Here is a 14675-nt window from a genome sequence, read left to right as displayed (position 1 = left end):
ATTACATATTTAACGGACATTACTGTGTTATACTGAATAGTAGATCCGGTAAGAGTTGTCTCAACTGTTTATCTTTTATTTATATGATTATGCTTCATAGTTTGTTTTACACTTGTAGCTCGGGCATGAATGAATAAACATGTAGCAACATACGCCTTACGTTATATTAATTACACCGGCTACAACAACAACATAATGCCGTTTAGTCTACTCAAACACAGTTTAGAATATTTTATCGGGTAAGTATAACAAATAAAAATAAAAAAATAACAAGTGGAACATAAAAGACTTTTATTGTTTTATTTCATTCCAGACAATTCAGTTCTTCATAAGCCGCTCAGCCTTCTTCATATGGGTCAACATGAGCAATATGACGTAATATCGCCTTTACACGGTCGCGTTTGTTCAAAACACATGTCTCGTTAATTTGTCTTCCCACACCCCGACGCCTATGAGCAGTAGATTGAAAACCTTTCCAGCCGCATATTCCAACGTATGTGACGGTGCGATGAAGATAACCCTTGTATATGTGGTTTTTTCCAAAAACTGCGCAAAGTTGTAGCGACTTAAAACAAAGTCAAGCGTTGCGTAAAGGAGCGAAAAATATCCCGGAGAGAGAAATATAATTTGTGTCGTATGAACGAATCTGCATAAAACTCAATTTAGATTTACATTGTAAATTGAATCATTCCTGTCGTCAGTTGTCAAAACGAAAGTACGGTTGATATTCAAAAGCATTATATTTCTCTCTCCGGGATATTTTTTTCAATATGTTGATGCTGCGTTAACGAATATACGTGTATATGAAGTGAAAACACCAAAAATAAACAACGGTTGCGATAGACACCTATAAACTATTAGATGCACATAATATCACTTAACATTAACATTTTTGTTGTTGCAGAATGTATATATGTCGTGCATTAATTTATGACATCAATCTTAACTTGTTATATCTAATTTAAATCTTAATTAGCATAAATTATATTGTTTCACATGTTTTTCATTAAAACGCTTGCATTTATTCGGCTACTGCCGTTTGCATATTTTTGCTACTTACGTTTGCCATTCCTAAACGTACTACTGACGTTTGCCATATTTGTTTTCTCTCTTTAAACGTTAATTTAATATCTGGTAGATATTTTTGTTTGTTTATGCATAGACATATGTAATATATGTTCGTCCGGTAAAGCATAGACAGTTCTGTGATCGTTAATTTTCGAGAACACTGACTCTTTGTAATTTTACTACTGACGTTTGCTTCTTAAATGGAAATTTGCGCCGAAGTGTTCTCGAAAACCAGAGCAACACACAAAACGCGTGATATACCGATCGAAAGCTATATGCATGCCATATTGCCCGCACTAGGTCGTATGAAAGTCAGAGGATGATCAGCAAAGATATTGGAAAAAAACCTACCTTGCGCGGCTGTTTGTTGTCATAAAATGACTACTGACGTTGACTTTTGTGGTCATGTGACAGTTTTTGTTCATTCACAGTGTATAAAGAACACTGATTTTTAATTATTGAACTTTATTTTGCGAAAAAGTGTACGAAAGTTTCGTTGATTTTGAGTAGTAATGGGACTTTAAGCTAGAGAACCGTCAACCGTAATGTTACTAGATACCATTGTCAATGTTTGAAACAAGAAACAGATATCAAAGGAACTTACAATATTTGTAAACTCAGTGCTAGACTTGTTTAATTCAGTTAAATCATGAACGTTCCACGATTATATCGACACCTCAGCGTCATCGTGCCCCTATGCTCTATCCGCGGTTCCGTTGATGTAAAAAGGGTCATAGGCCGGATAGGCGCGTTTTGCTAACCGTCCCGTGTCTTTCATTTGAGGTACTAAATTGCGTCTCTTTTCTATGACCACTCGTGGAAACTGTTCAAACACACGGTTCACTGTCCCGTCTAGTTCTCTCCAAAGTTTAAGCACAATTTCTTTCCTTAAAAACGTAAACTTGACCACTATCTTTCTCATTTTTCATGATTAAGGTGACCCGGGAGTTTCAAGTTTCAAATTTATTAATTTTAAGCTCAGTTCATGCATAACATTACAGTATGAGAAAAAATTACACAAACATACATAGGAAGATACATAGTTGAAGGGGCCACATATTACATAGCAAACTTTTTTTTCATTTAAAGGGAGATAATATTTACAAGTTAAGCAACAAACACAAACAATATTTAAACATTTGAGCATTGTGGAAAAACAGACAACATTTAAATGTATAAAAAAACACGAAAATAATGTAATACATTAAAACTGTTTCAATATTACCTTAACGAACATACATAGTTTCCTGTAAGTACTGTTAATATGATAGTCATTGGACATAAACGATTTAATGTTAATAGTAATTTGTCTCGTGTAATATTTTTTATCAATAAAACGTTGTTTTTTATTTTAAGCTCAGTTAATACATAATATTACAGTATGAGCAAAAATTACTCAAACATACATAGGCAGATACATAGTTGAAGGGGCCACACATTACATAGCAAACATTTATTTTTCATTTACAGGTAGATAATATTTACAAGTTAAGCAACACGCACGAACAATATTTGAACATTTGAGCATAGTGGACAAAAGACAATATTTAAATGTATAAAAAACAAACACGAACAACATGTAATGCATTAAAACTGTTTCAATATTTCCTTTACGAACATACATAGTTTCCTGTAAGTACTGTTAGTATGATAATCGATGGACATTAACGATTTAAATTTTAATAGTATTTGGTCTCGTGTAATATTTTTTATCAATAAAACGTTTTCTTAGATCTTTAAGGGCATTACATTCAATTAAATAATGGATTCATCGCCAATATGGTTATTGGAGCCACATAAATAACACAGTCTTTGGTTCGATTCTATTTCATGCAAACTTCCAGTTTCGACAGGTAACCTGTTATATCTTGTACGAATTTGTATAATGTTTTTTACAAATTTAATAGAATTATGTATATCTGAGAACCATTCATTAATAAACAGATCTGATACCTTTTGTTTCATACTTTGAATGAGCCAGGTGCAATTCTGGAAATCATGAGACTGCCAAATATTCATCATTCCTCATTTTACAGAAAATGTTCGTATACACTCTATCCAGTCAAATTTAGCATTTTCTGTTTCACGTATATTAAATAAGATGTTGAAAATTTAAAACATAATGGATGGACCAATTTATACCAAAATGAAATCATTCTAGTTTCAATATGAATTTGGAGGGGCTTTCCTCCAGTTTCTCCGTATATAATGCAAGATGCCGTACTGGCCTTAACCCCTATTATAATTTTCAGAAACTTCAACGGAACTTTTTCTAATATATGTACATAATTATTTCCAAACCCTCAACATACACAACCGTACAAAAGAAGAGGTTTAATCATCTTGTTAAATAGATCAATTTAATATCTATTTGTAAAGCGATGCTATTACATTTATTAATAAGACAGTGCATAGCTTTGGATGCCGGTTCTGCTAGATTCGTTTTGGTCTGGAAAAAAGAACCACTGCTATTGAATAAAATAACGAGGTATTTATAATGTTTAACACTTTCAATGGGATGATCTGTATAGTAAAATGCATAATTAATTGATCTACATTTACTAAAAATAACAATTTTCATGATAAATATTTTGAAACGTATGTTTCAAACTGAGGTGAATAATTTACTTTACACAGCTCAATAAAGTGATTGGTCTGTAGTTAGAAGGTTCTTTTTCAGAACCTTTATTTTTATCAATTGAATTGATTAACCCTATTGTCCAATTACTAGGTACAATACCAGAGCTAAATACTGAGTTAAATAGTTTAACATATATAACTTTTATAATTGTAAATGATTCTTAATGTGTTCATTTAGAATATTATCAATGCCGCATGTTTTGTTATTTTTAACAAATTTATAAAATGTTCGATTTTTTCTCATGTTATCTCGGCATTAAGTAAATCGTTATTATAAACGGTAGCTGGCTGTGGTTCATCGTAAATAAGAAATAAGCCGCAATAATGGTTGTTAAAGTCCAAATTACATATCTTGTTAAGTATGTCAATCTTAAGCTACAAAAAATATTATATAACCAATTTGTTAAAAGAATTATAATAAATCGTACAGCCAATTACACTTACATGTTATAATTTATAATAATTAACAATTTATGTTCTCAATCCAATCGCGCCCAATGTTAAATTTGTATTGTCAATCCAATCTCGTCGTAAGTTCAAGTTGTGATATTAATCTAATCTAATCGTAAAATCAATTTGTAATGTAAATCCAATCTCGTGGTAAGTTAAATTTTGTTTTCAATCCAATCTCGTCGTCAGTTAATTGTGTTACGTCTATACAAACTCGGTTTGAGTGCATTTGTTTTTTTTATTCCAATCTGTCGTAAGTTCAGTTTGTGTTTCCCTGTCCAATGCACGAATTGTGCTTAATTCAATACGGTGTGATGTTAGTTTCGATGTTGTCGAGGATTCTAGATGTATCAATGCTTTCGGTGGGGTTGCAATGGGTTTCCGGTAAACAGCTAACATCTGTTAAATGGAAAATATACAAATACAAAATTAGTATGAATAATGAAAATACAATAATGTTCTTCTAAACGAATGCATTTTCATAAATATAATTAATATTCACATGGTATTGAATTTATTTAATTTCCTTATTAAGTGCAGTGGTACCTTTGGGAGAAATATCAACATCTCCGAGACGAGAGTTCCGACGAAAAGGCACACGGAAGTGACTCCAAGCAGTTCAATCGGTCTGTCCTTAAGCATCAGCGACAGAAACAGACCAACAACGCTGAGAACGACAACGTTGTACAAACATATACCAATCGTCTTGGAGTCGTTTAAGGCGTCTATGTGTACCTAATGTGTGTATATATTTGTCGGATATCTGACTGTTTGTCCGCGTGTTTTAAAAATGAACCCTTTGAAATTTACAAATATTTAATATCAGAAATTTCACACTGTTGTTGTTGACAGGTGCAGAGATCTAAAGGTGGGAACAAAAAGCAGCATGTTGCGTTAAACTGCTATTGCACCCTAGACAATGTTCTAGTTATATAGTAATGCTATATGACATAATTATTAAATGAAATGATACCAAAACACAAACAAAACTAATTTAAAATAAAAGAAGTAATTGTCAATTAATATAATTCAGGAGGTGATGACGAATGAATGATACAAATTTGCGTGAACCTTTATCAAAATAACTAGATAAAGTGAAAGCTTGATACTGATGACCAAAGTGACCTACTCGTCTTGTTTCCCATGCCACGAACGCGCCAAAGGCTATAAGACCACCATTCGCTGTTTGAAGAGTCCAGTTGAAATAGTCGGAGGGGTCCGAAACACAAGCACGGTAAAATGCTACAATCTTGTCCCAACTGTCTGTGGGTCACCTTTGTAAAAAAAGCTATTTTATCACACACAATAAACAACAGCACAACTATCGTATTAAATTATATTTTAGCAAAATATTAACAGTTATCTTTTATTTATTAAACTAACACGTACATTCTCTGTCAGTAGTTGCTGCTCCTCCACATGATACGGTGAGTAGCTCTGCCACACAATCAACACAAGTGTTTCCATGGAAACGAGTATACCGATGATGACCATTAGATGTTTGTCCCTAATGGACTACAAAAATACAACAGAAGAAAATTATGCATATATATTTGTGACCCTAGCTGCTTAAAGGTCAACAGCAGAATTCTGACGTAAAAATAATATTGTATAAAGTAATACCATATAATAACATTGAAATTAAAACAAAAAAAGTAAAAATAAATATTTAGAGCTAAAATGATGATTTTGTTGATCGGTGATTTCCGTAATGCGTTCGGCAATTTTCCCCCCGATGACGTAGTCGAACACCACTGCGCATGACCCAGAACGACCTCCATTGTTATTTGCAGTGACGCAAATTTCGAGAAAACGTCACTGTATACAGGACTGTGTTCATTATTTACTCGCATTTTTTTTAAATTGTCAATCTACGTTGAGTTGATTACGATTCGAATTGTTACGTGACATTGCGGATCTGCAGATAATACGATGGTGTAGTGTGCAGCATTTGGATGCAATGCTCGTCTTAAAAATGGCAAGAAAGGATTCTTCTGCTTCCCAAAGGGCGATAGTATCGGGCGCAAAGCCGTAAATTCTCCACGGATAATCGACGGGACGGTGGTGGACTTTACGCCCAGCAAATATTCAAAGCTTTGCATAAAACATTTCAAATAACACGCCTTATTTTATAACAAATTGTCTTAAATAAAACTTCCATTAATAATGTGTTGCTTACCTTTTTATTTTGTTAAATATGAAAAAGGGCTCTTTACTGTTTAGTATGCTGCTATTGCTGATATTGCTTTACTGAAAACAGGTTCATATTAAGAACGGCAAAGAGGTATCTATTTACCAAATCCATTCAGACGATTTCAAATTGCTTGTTTAGAAATGGCCATGGTAAGCTAGAAATAGTGTGTTATTTTACTGATTTCTTTATGTAGTGGATTTTCTTTTATATGATAGATGTATGATTAGCCATTCAACATGCATGAACCAAACAAAAATACTCTTTCACTGTTAACAGAATAATTCGGCTAAAATTCCCAAAATAGTTCTCAAAAGTCCATGAGCTTGATTCAATAAATATGAATTAGTAGCCGACATGTGTCATTTACCAATTATTCCGCATGTACTGTAAACGTATCTTGATTGTATAATATTCCATGATGTTTTCATAAATGAAGTAGCAATTGTTCAATATAAGTTATCAATTATACTGATTCTAGTTGCAAATTGCTATTAAGGTATAACAAAAAACACAGGTGGGCCGGTCAACTCATACATAAGTCTAGTTCTGGCTACCATAACTTTAAATGTCGCTTTTTATGATTTTTGACAGGTCTGTCAATACTATATAAACTGTACGCTGAAGTTTCTTTAGCTAACCTAAGTCAGCTCGCACGCGTTTTTCGGTCAACTCGCACTTTTTGAAGTCAACTCGCTCCCCCCCCCCCCTCCCCACCCCCCCCCCACCCCCCCCCCCCCCAAAAAAAATTAAAAATAAAGAAATAAATATTCAGAAATAGATGTGGGATATAATACGATCAGTAGTTGATAAGTATCAATATAAAGAAGTGAAATAATAAATATGATGTCTTGTTTAATTATCGGAATATACGGTTGTCACAATTTACTTCTCTTTTACACCTGTGGTCGGTGTTTTTCACGGGTTATATGTCTGTGTGTAAGAGGTGTGAAATGTTTTGTATGAAACGAACAATAATTAAAATGACCAAAACATTAATCAATTAAAGTTAATTGGTATGATAATTAATCAGTTGTACTATAATGTTTGTCCCAACACGGATGATGGTGTAAAAGGTGTTGTGTAGCGCGTGAATCAAAAGAAACATGTTTTATTGCTATTATGACTACAAAGTTATATTTATCATACAAGTTCGTGTTGCAATTTTTATAAAAGTAGACAATACATGGATGTTAACTGTCATCTTACGACAGCATTATAATGAGTGCAAAATTCAATAAGCCAATTTCATTTATTAAGTTCTAGTCGAGTAGGTTTCCTTCTATGCTTAATATGGAACCTAGAAATGAAGAGTACAATGAGGCAATATTTTGTTGGTGTAGTCTATTAAGGTATATCATAGATTTAAGAGGATTTGCCACCTTGACAAATTGAGAATCTTGCCTAGTTTGCATAAATCCAAAATGGCCGCCGGTCACTTAATTAAAAATTAAGACTTTTATACTTTTCATTGAATATGGCATGTGAGGTGTCTTTTTAGGGGTTTTAAGGTATGCTGAGTTCATTTCTGATGTATTTAAAATGATTGAGCCTGTCAATAACACAATAATAGTCCAAAATGGCTGTTGAAAGCCATTTTCGGACCTTTTTTACAGTAAAATTACATGATAATACCGCATAGTGATTAATATTGCAATATGTATGCATTTTGTATGCGTATGTTCTTTATCCATGCTGTACCTTACAAAATGTGCGCAAGGAATGACAATATACTGAGTATTTTACAAATAACTCAAAGGAACCACCATACTATATCAGATGTCAAAGATACAAGTTCTACTTTGACCGTCTTCCGCTTGAGTTTTGCTACTGACCACTGGATATTCCTATGGGTAAGTTTTTAATCCTTTGTACAATTCGAATTGCATACCGTTTATAATGCCAGAAAAAAATTAAGCCTACCTCAATCATTTTTTCAAAACCCAAAATGCAATTAAATGCCACAACATGATCACCATACCTTGTAAAGCTCCTAGAGATCATGCTCAAAGCTTCTATTGACAATTCGTCTGTGTATCATGTGGTGGTTATAAAAATGGAATTATATGAATAAAAGGTAACCTTTAAACATTTTTCTTTAAGCAAAATCCAAAAATATTGATCAAAGATTAATTTACTAGAAACATTTATCATAATTATAGCAGAGTGAAATATTTAAATGTAATTGTCAGATGTTTTCGCGCAATTCAAGTCTCCAATTTTATTTACCCAAAACCTATAAATAGACAGTGCCCCAGATAAGCTGCGTATCTGCGTCTTTCACCCTATAAAATGTTTAAAAACGCAAAGAAATACAATATAATGCGTATTGAAAACGCAACCAATATGACTTTTACGCAAATTCGTCAAATTCGATGCCTACGATACAAAAGCTTCGATCGAAAATGCCTTTTCTCTTTGGAATTATTAGCGTAATGCGGCGACGCTTTTCTTTAGGAAGCGACTGGATGACGGAGCAGGAAAACAATCAAAGTTATTCAAACGCTGAGCGGACTAGATTTCATAGTTAAATAAAGCGTCTGACCAAATTATTTACGACGACATGCATGCGTATTCAATCTGACTTAATTCGTCGCTTGTTGTGCATGTATTTGCAAAACGCCTGTACTTTCAGTTTCTATTACGATGCGAAATAAAAATGTATAAGAGAGGTCGCAAGACGTACGCGATTGTTGCGCCAAAATATCACTCGGTCGCTTACTTTTTCGAACAAAGAAAGCAAGAGCCAATACGTGCCGAATCATTCGTGTTATCGTTTTTTTTAAGTTTGAAGTTTATATTATGGGCAGTTTTAAGGATTTAAAATGCTATAAAACATCAGTTTATTAAAGTTAATTAATATGATAGTTTACAGTCCTATTGAAGCAACGCAAGTGTGCAGCTTCAACAGAAGTAAAGTAACAATGATTTTAAAATATGCATTTTTATAACTCATTCACCCTATTTAAAGAATGAAATCACCCTATTTTTCAAAATCAATGGATGAAAACCCTTTTTCCCAAATAATTATCTGGGGCACTGATATAGACGATTGTTTTCAATTATAATGTGAAGTTTCCATTATTTTTTTTAATAAAAAGCATTTAACATTGCAAAAAAATGCAAAAGGATTTTAAACAGGGTCCGGTTGAATTAAAAAAAACACAACGGAAGCTCAAAAGTGACATAAAAATTAATCTGCTTTTGCTTTGTAAGAGTTGTTGGCCTCGTAGATTGTAGGGAGGCTTTGTGTGACCATGCAGTTTTTAACAAAGAAAAGGTGTTTATTCATATCAATCATATTTTCAGTAATCCACAAGCCATTAAAGTGGGAGGAGTGCACCTTTGACAAGGCTGTTAGAAGCTGAGAGAGTAAAGCAGACGCTATCTAAACACAAAAGAATATGGCTACTCCATGATGGCAAGATGTATACTGACAGCCTGCAATAGATCACCGAAACGCATTGAAACAAAAGCATTAGTATCAGTACATACCTTATTTAAGAGTGCTGTTGAAAGACATGATTGTGAAATCCGTGACATAGTACAAGCTATTGTAAATGTTGAAGGAGAAAAGGCAACTGTTACAATCCATCGTAATTGCTTCTGTACTTACACGTCGAAGGGTCACATTCTGAGATATATTGGGAATAAAAGGAAAGAGGGTACACGTGACTCTGAGGATGCGCCTGTAGTAAGAAGACGTAGATCACAAGAAACAACCTTTGACTTTAAAACACATTGTTTATTTTGCAGTAAAGTATGCCATCCGATAGATAACAAACAGCCAGAACGTTGGGATAAAGTTATCCAGTTCGAAAGAATCGCCCTTAAAGACACAACACCTTTCAAAGACACCAGGTGCCTCCTTACATCAATATAACAAGTGTGGCGATCAATATATCGAGCTTCTTCTGCAAGAAATGTATCGAGATAAGATGTTGAAAACGTCGACATCAGCCGAATAACATGACAAATATGTAAGCTTTGGTAGGGCGTTGACTGTCAAACAATTAATTGCAAATGTTCTGCAGCAGCTAGGAGATAAAGCTGTAGTTCTTAGAATAGCTGGTTGTGCTTCCATTGTTGGATTCCGTGACTATGTGAGCAAAATTGTTAAAATTTCGGAATGTGAAGAAGATGAAGAAAATGAAGATGTGATTGTTCAAAGGATTAAGACCGAAGCATGTGGTTTCTCGTCCAAAAACAAGCACTATGACCTCAGTGAATTTACAACTGACAAAATTAGGGAACAGACAAGCAGTACTTTGTTACGGTTTATTTCCAAACTAATATCCAACGGGGAAATCGCAAAGTCTTCCATGAGTCGAATGGATTGACTCTTTTCCTATAGCAGTGCATGTATCAGCCTCTGTGGAGTCTATGTGTCCTGATCACACACAACGTAAGAACACACAGAGTCAACACAAAGAAGAGTCAAAGCACAGGCGAACATTAGATGCCAAAGATCGTGAATTGATTCAGGAAGAGGTTGATAAGTACCCATATCCATTAGAAGACATCAGACCTCAATTGTACAACCCAGTCACGGGTTAAATTGCGCCAGAGCATGTAAATGTGGCCAATTCAAGTGAAATTGGTGAGAAACTGGAGAAAACTTACGTTGCAGGTCTTCCTGGAGGTTTCTATAAGCCAATATCTAGCCCAATCAAAACAATCAGTGTACTCAGTCAACAAGTGAAAGTAAACAATGGGACGACAGAAGTTGATATAGAAAGCATATTTCTTCGCTTATTAATGATTGGTCAAAAGCGGCAAGTCGACATGGAACTATTGTTTGCATATGAACTCTGTGCTGTGCCATGTGCATTGATAGACGAATTTGGTTGTTTGCGCAAATAAAGCAAGTCTGCTCTTGTCAAATGCATCGGAGTTGTAGACATTTCACCAAGGGCAGCAAGTACAGTGATAGTTGATATGTCACAACTCTTCTACCACATGGTTTGGCCAAATGGTGGAAGTCCTGCCGACTTGATCTCTTCAATACAGGCTAGACTTGATCGGTATGCACACTCTGTGGAAATGACACTTGTGTTCGACAAGTACAAAGCCTTATCAGCAAAAGACCATGAGAGAATGCGGCGTTTTTGAGAAGTCGTTGTTGATTATGACCCCTCACTTGCTAGTTCCCTGCCAAAAAGAAAGACAATCATGAAAAGCAAGAAGAATAAACACCGTCTCGTTCGAATACTCGGTACATTCAACTTTGGAGAGAACGTTAAAATGGAGACACCAGATGATGGACTTTTTGATCATGATGAGGCGGATGTGACAATTGTCTCATATATGCTTCAGTGTGCCAAATCTAACCAGGGAGTTGTTCGGGTGCTCAGTGATGATACTGATATATTCATCCTTCTGGTGTACTGGGTTTATCGAGCAAAAGCACAATATCGTGTTCAAATGAAACGATGGGACGATACTATACTAGATGTCAATGCAACATGTTTAACCTACAGTCCAAAATGTATGCAGCTCCTTGGCATGCATGCTCTCAGCGGATGCGACACGACCTCATACCCATATGGGAAGGGGAAGGTGGGTGCTTTAAACAAACTGTTGGCGGGAGACTTCCCAGGACTTTCTGATGTTTTAGGAGAGGAGGGGAAAACCAATGAGCAACTGGTCAAAGCATCGAAGCCATTCATCAATGCCCTCAGTGACCAGCCCGTAGAGAATGACATGACAACAGCGCGCTTCAAACTATTCACAATGAAGAAGAACACTCCAAAAGTGCAGTCACTGCCAACAACAGAACCTAACCTATATTATCACATTCTACGTATTCTACGTGTACATCTACAGATCATGCTGTGGAAGGCAGCAAACTGCAAAGCACCCCCTGATAATTCATATGACATAGCACAGTATGACTGGGTGATTAAGGATGGGATACCTGTACCCAAGGTTGCCGAAGGAGCTCCCGCACCACCAGAACTGATAGATGTTATCCGCTGCCAGAGCAAAGCAATGGACAACAAGTGCCGTAAAGAAACATGTGGGTGTCGCAAGCAACGGCTGTCGTGTACATCATACTGTTCATGCTCTGGAGGTGTTATCCTCATACATCCCATCAAACACAAACAGTAACGAACGAAGAGGATGAAGAAGAAGGAGATACCAACTTGAGAGAGGAGGTTGTGGAAGAAGTCGATGAAGGCTTAAATGACGATACAGTAGAAGAGGACGGCGAAAATGAATGCGATTGAAGAATATTATCTACATGTGCATAATAATGATAATCTTGCATAACAGCATATCAGATAGTAGTACTTTCCACAAAGGAATAGCTTTTAGCTCACTTGCGACCGTAATAATGAAAGTGGACCAAAACAAGTTCTAAGTTTATTTATATAGCCAGATGTAGTTCATATGACTTACGTATGATGTTAAGTGTGTATAATGTTGTGAAAAGCACAACAATATCACTAAAGCTAACCATAGCAAATTAGTGCTACATGTGAGGATTTTGTATGTATATTTTTTATTTTGAGATTATCAGCAAAGTACGTAAGATAATTATACAATGGTATTAACGAGCATTCAATACACAAGAGTATAATAGACTGCCTTGCGTATTGCTTTCCACTTAAACCAATCCTTGATTACTTTAATGGTCGTTGCCAATGAAAAGAGTTATTTCATATACAATCTAAACATGTATACAATTGTTGATAAAGAATATCAGATATAGTTTGTAAAATATGACCTTAACATGGCATTTTTCAGCTATGTTGAACTGATTTCTTCATTTTTATACACTGTGTCATAAAATAAACATCAGGAATAGATTCAGCATACATAAAAACCATAGAAAAAACACCATACAAGCTATATTAGTTGATAGATGTAGATGCTGAAAATTTACCTTTGCATCTGGCGGCCATTTTGGATTTATGCAAATTAGGCAAGATTCCCAAATTTGCCAAGGTGGCAAACCCTCTTAAATTAAAGCTATAGCTTTATATGTTGCATTCTTGAAATATTGCCTAATTGTTCTCTTCATTTCTAGGTTCACAAACATCTGATTAGACTATTCATTCAATATTGTAGTTTCTTGACAAAATAAGTAGGTCACTAAAGTGCCTGTACTGGTGCAAATCACCATGCTAACAAGGCATGGAAGTTACACCAAGTTGGCAGAATTTGGTGTATTAACAACTTACATCTGCCATAAATCAAGATGGTGTCATAAAATAGTCGGTCCTGTTTGTTTCTGAAGTCATGTTATCAGTAATCTACTGTTATCAATTTCATCTTCACGGACAGTAATAAAACAAGCATATTATCTGTCTGCAGTAATCATTGTAACAGAATATACAACATACTGCACCAACAGGAGAGTATTGACAACTAGATTTGAAATAAAATGCAAAATAAATAAATTTTGTCATGGTATTTGTTTTTTATGATATAAATTCACCTCGCTCATGGAGAGTTTCGAACAATATAATTTCGTAATATTTATATGAAATCACGGCTTATTGCTAAGACAAATTATATACATATATAAAAAAAATAACAGAAATGAGATAATTTTCACTTTGAAGTAAATGGCGAAAACAACGAGATCAATTAGGCATAAATACAAAATCGTGTAAAGGGTCAACATCGGGTTTCAACGAAATGGCCCTGTCTGGATAAAAGCAAAAGAAATTAAACAAATATTCTAGACAATTCTAGTTTAAATGGCGCGACATTTACGTAAGATTCATTCATTTCAAATCAACATTATTTGTTTTGCCTACGTTGGTGAAGTGTGAAATTTGAACGGTTAGTTTCGACTTGCAATCGAACATCAATCAATTTCTGTTAATAATTGTATCTGTTCATTAAGTGTTCATAATTCAATACTGAAAACAATCAAGATACGCCGTCATGTGTGTGTACTAAGAAAACCTTCGATATATATGTCGATCTTTACTATGACAACAGCTGATATCGATTCTTTTGTTATGAACTCCAGCAAGTGGTGTTTGAATACGTCACTTCCTGTTTGAACAAAAATGTCGACTCAATTGTGAAGTGCGAAACGAGTCCTATGGATAACAAATCTCATTTTAAGTTTTGTTTTCCTTTCCAATTCGTACTATCGTTAAGAAATTAAACACAGATAAAGCATGCAACTGTCACTTTTATTTTCTGAGATATTAAACTAAATTACACAAAATTCCATAGTTTTGTAAATATATAAACACAATTACCCCTAATTATTTTAAAACTTCATGTTGAAACAATAAAAAATAACAAAACTTATGACAAAGACGAAACCTGAATTGTTAACAATGAGTATTCGTTTTCCTTT

At 34.6% G+C, this 14675-nt stretch overlaps 1 long non-coding RNA gene across 1 annotated transcript; it reads right to left on the bottom strand.

Moving 5' to 3' along the window:
- Nucleotides 1-4053: 4053 nt before the first annotated feature.
- LOC127831759 (uncharacterized) lies at nt 4054-5427 on the bottom strand. Its single transcript, XR_008026487.1, has 3 exons — nt 5288-5427; nt 4705-4893; nt 4054-4557 (listed from the first exon to the last, which is right to left on the bottom strand). It is a non-coding gene; the product is annotated as an uncharacterized LOC127831759 (long non-coding RNA).
- Nucleotides 5428-14675: the final 9248 nt, after the last annotated feature.

This window comes from Dreissena polymorpha, chromosome 5 (assembly GCF_020536995.1).
Source record: "Dreissena polymorpha isolate Duluth1 chromosome 5, UMN_Dpol_1.0, whole genome shotgun sequence".
In the NCBI taxonomy this organism is placed as follows: domain Eukaryota; kingdom Metazoa; phylum Mollusca; class Bivalvia; order Myida; family Dreissenidae; genus Dreissena; species Dreissena polymorpha.
Note: the sequence above shows the minus strand (reverse complement) of the source record. Positions and strands in the feature narration are given on the sequence as shown.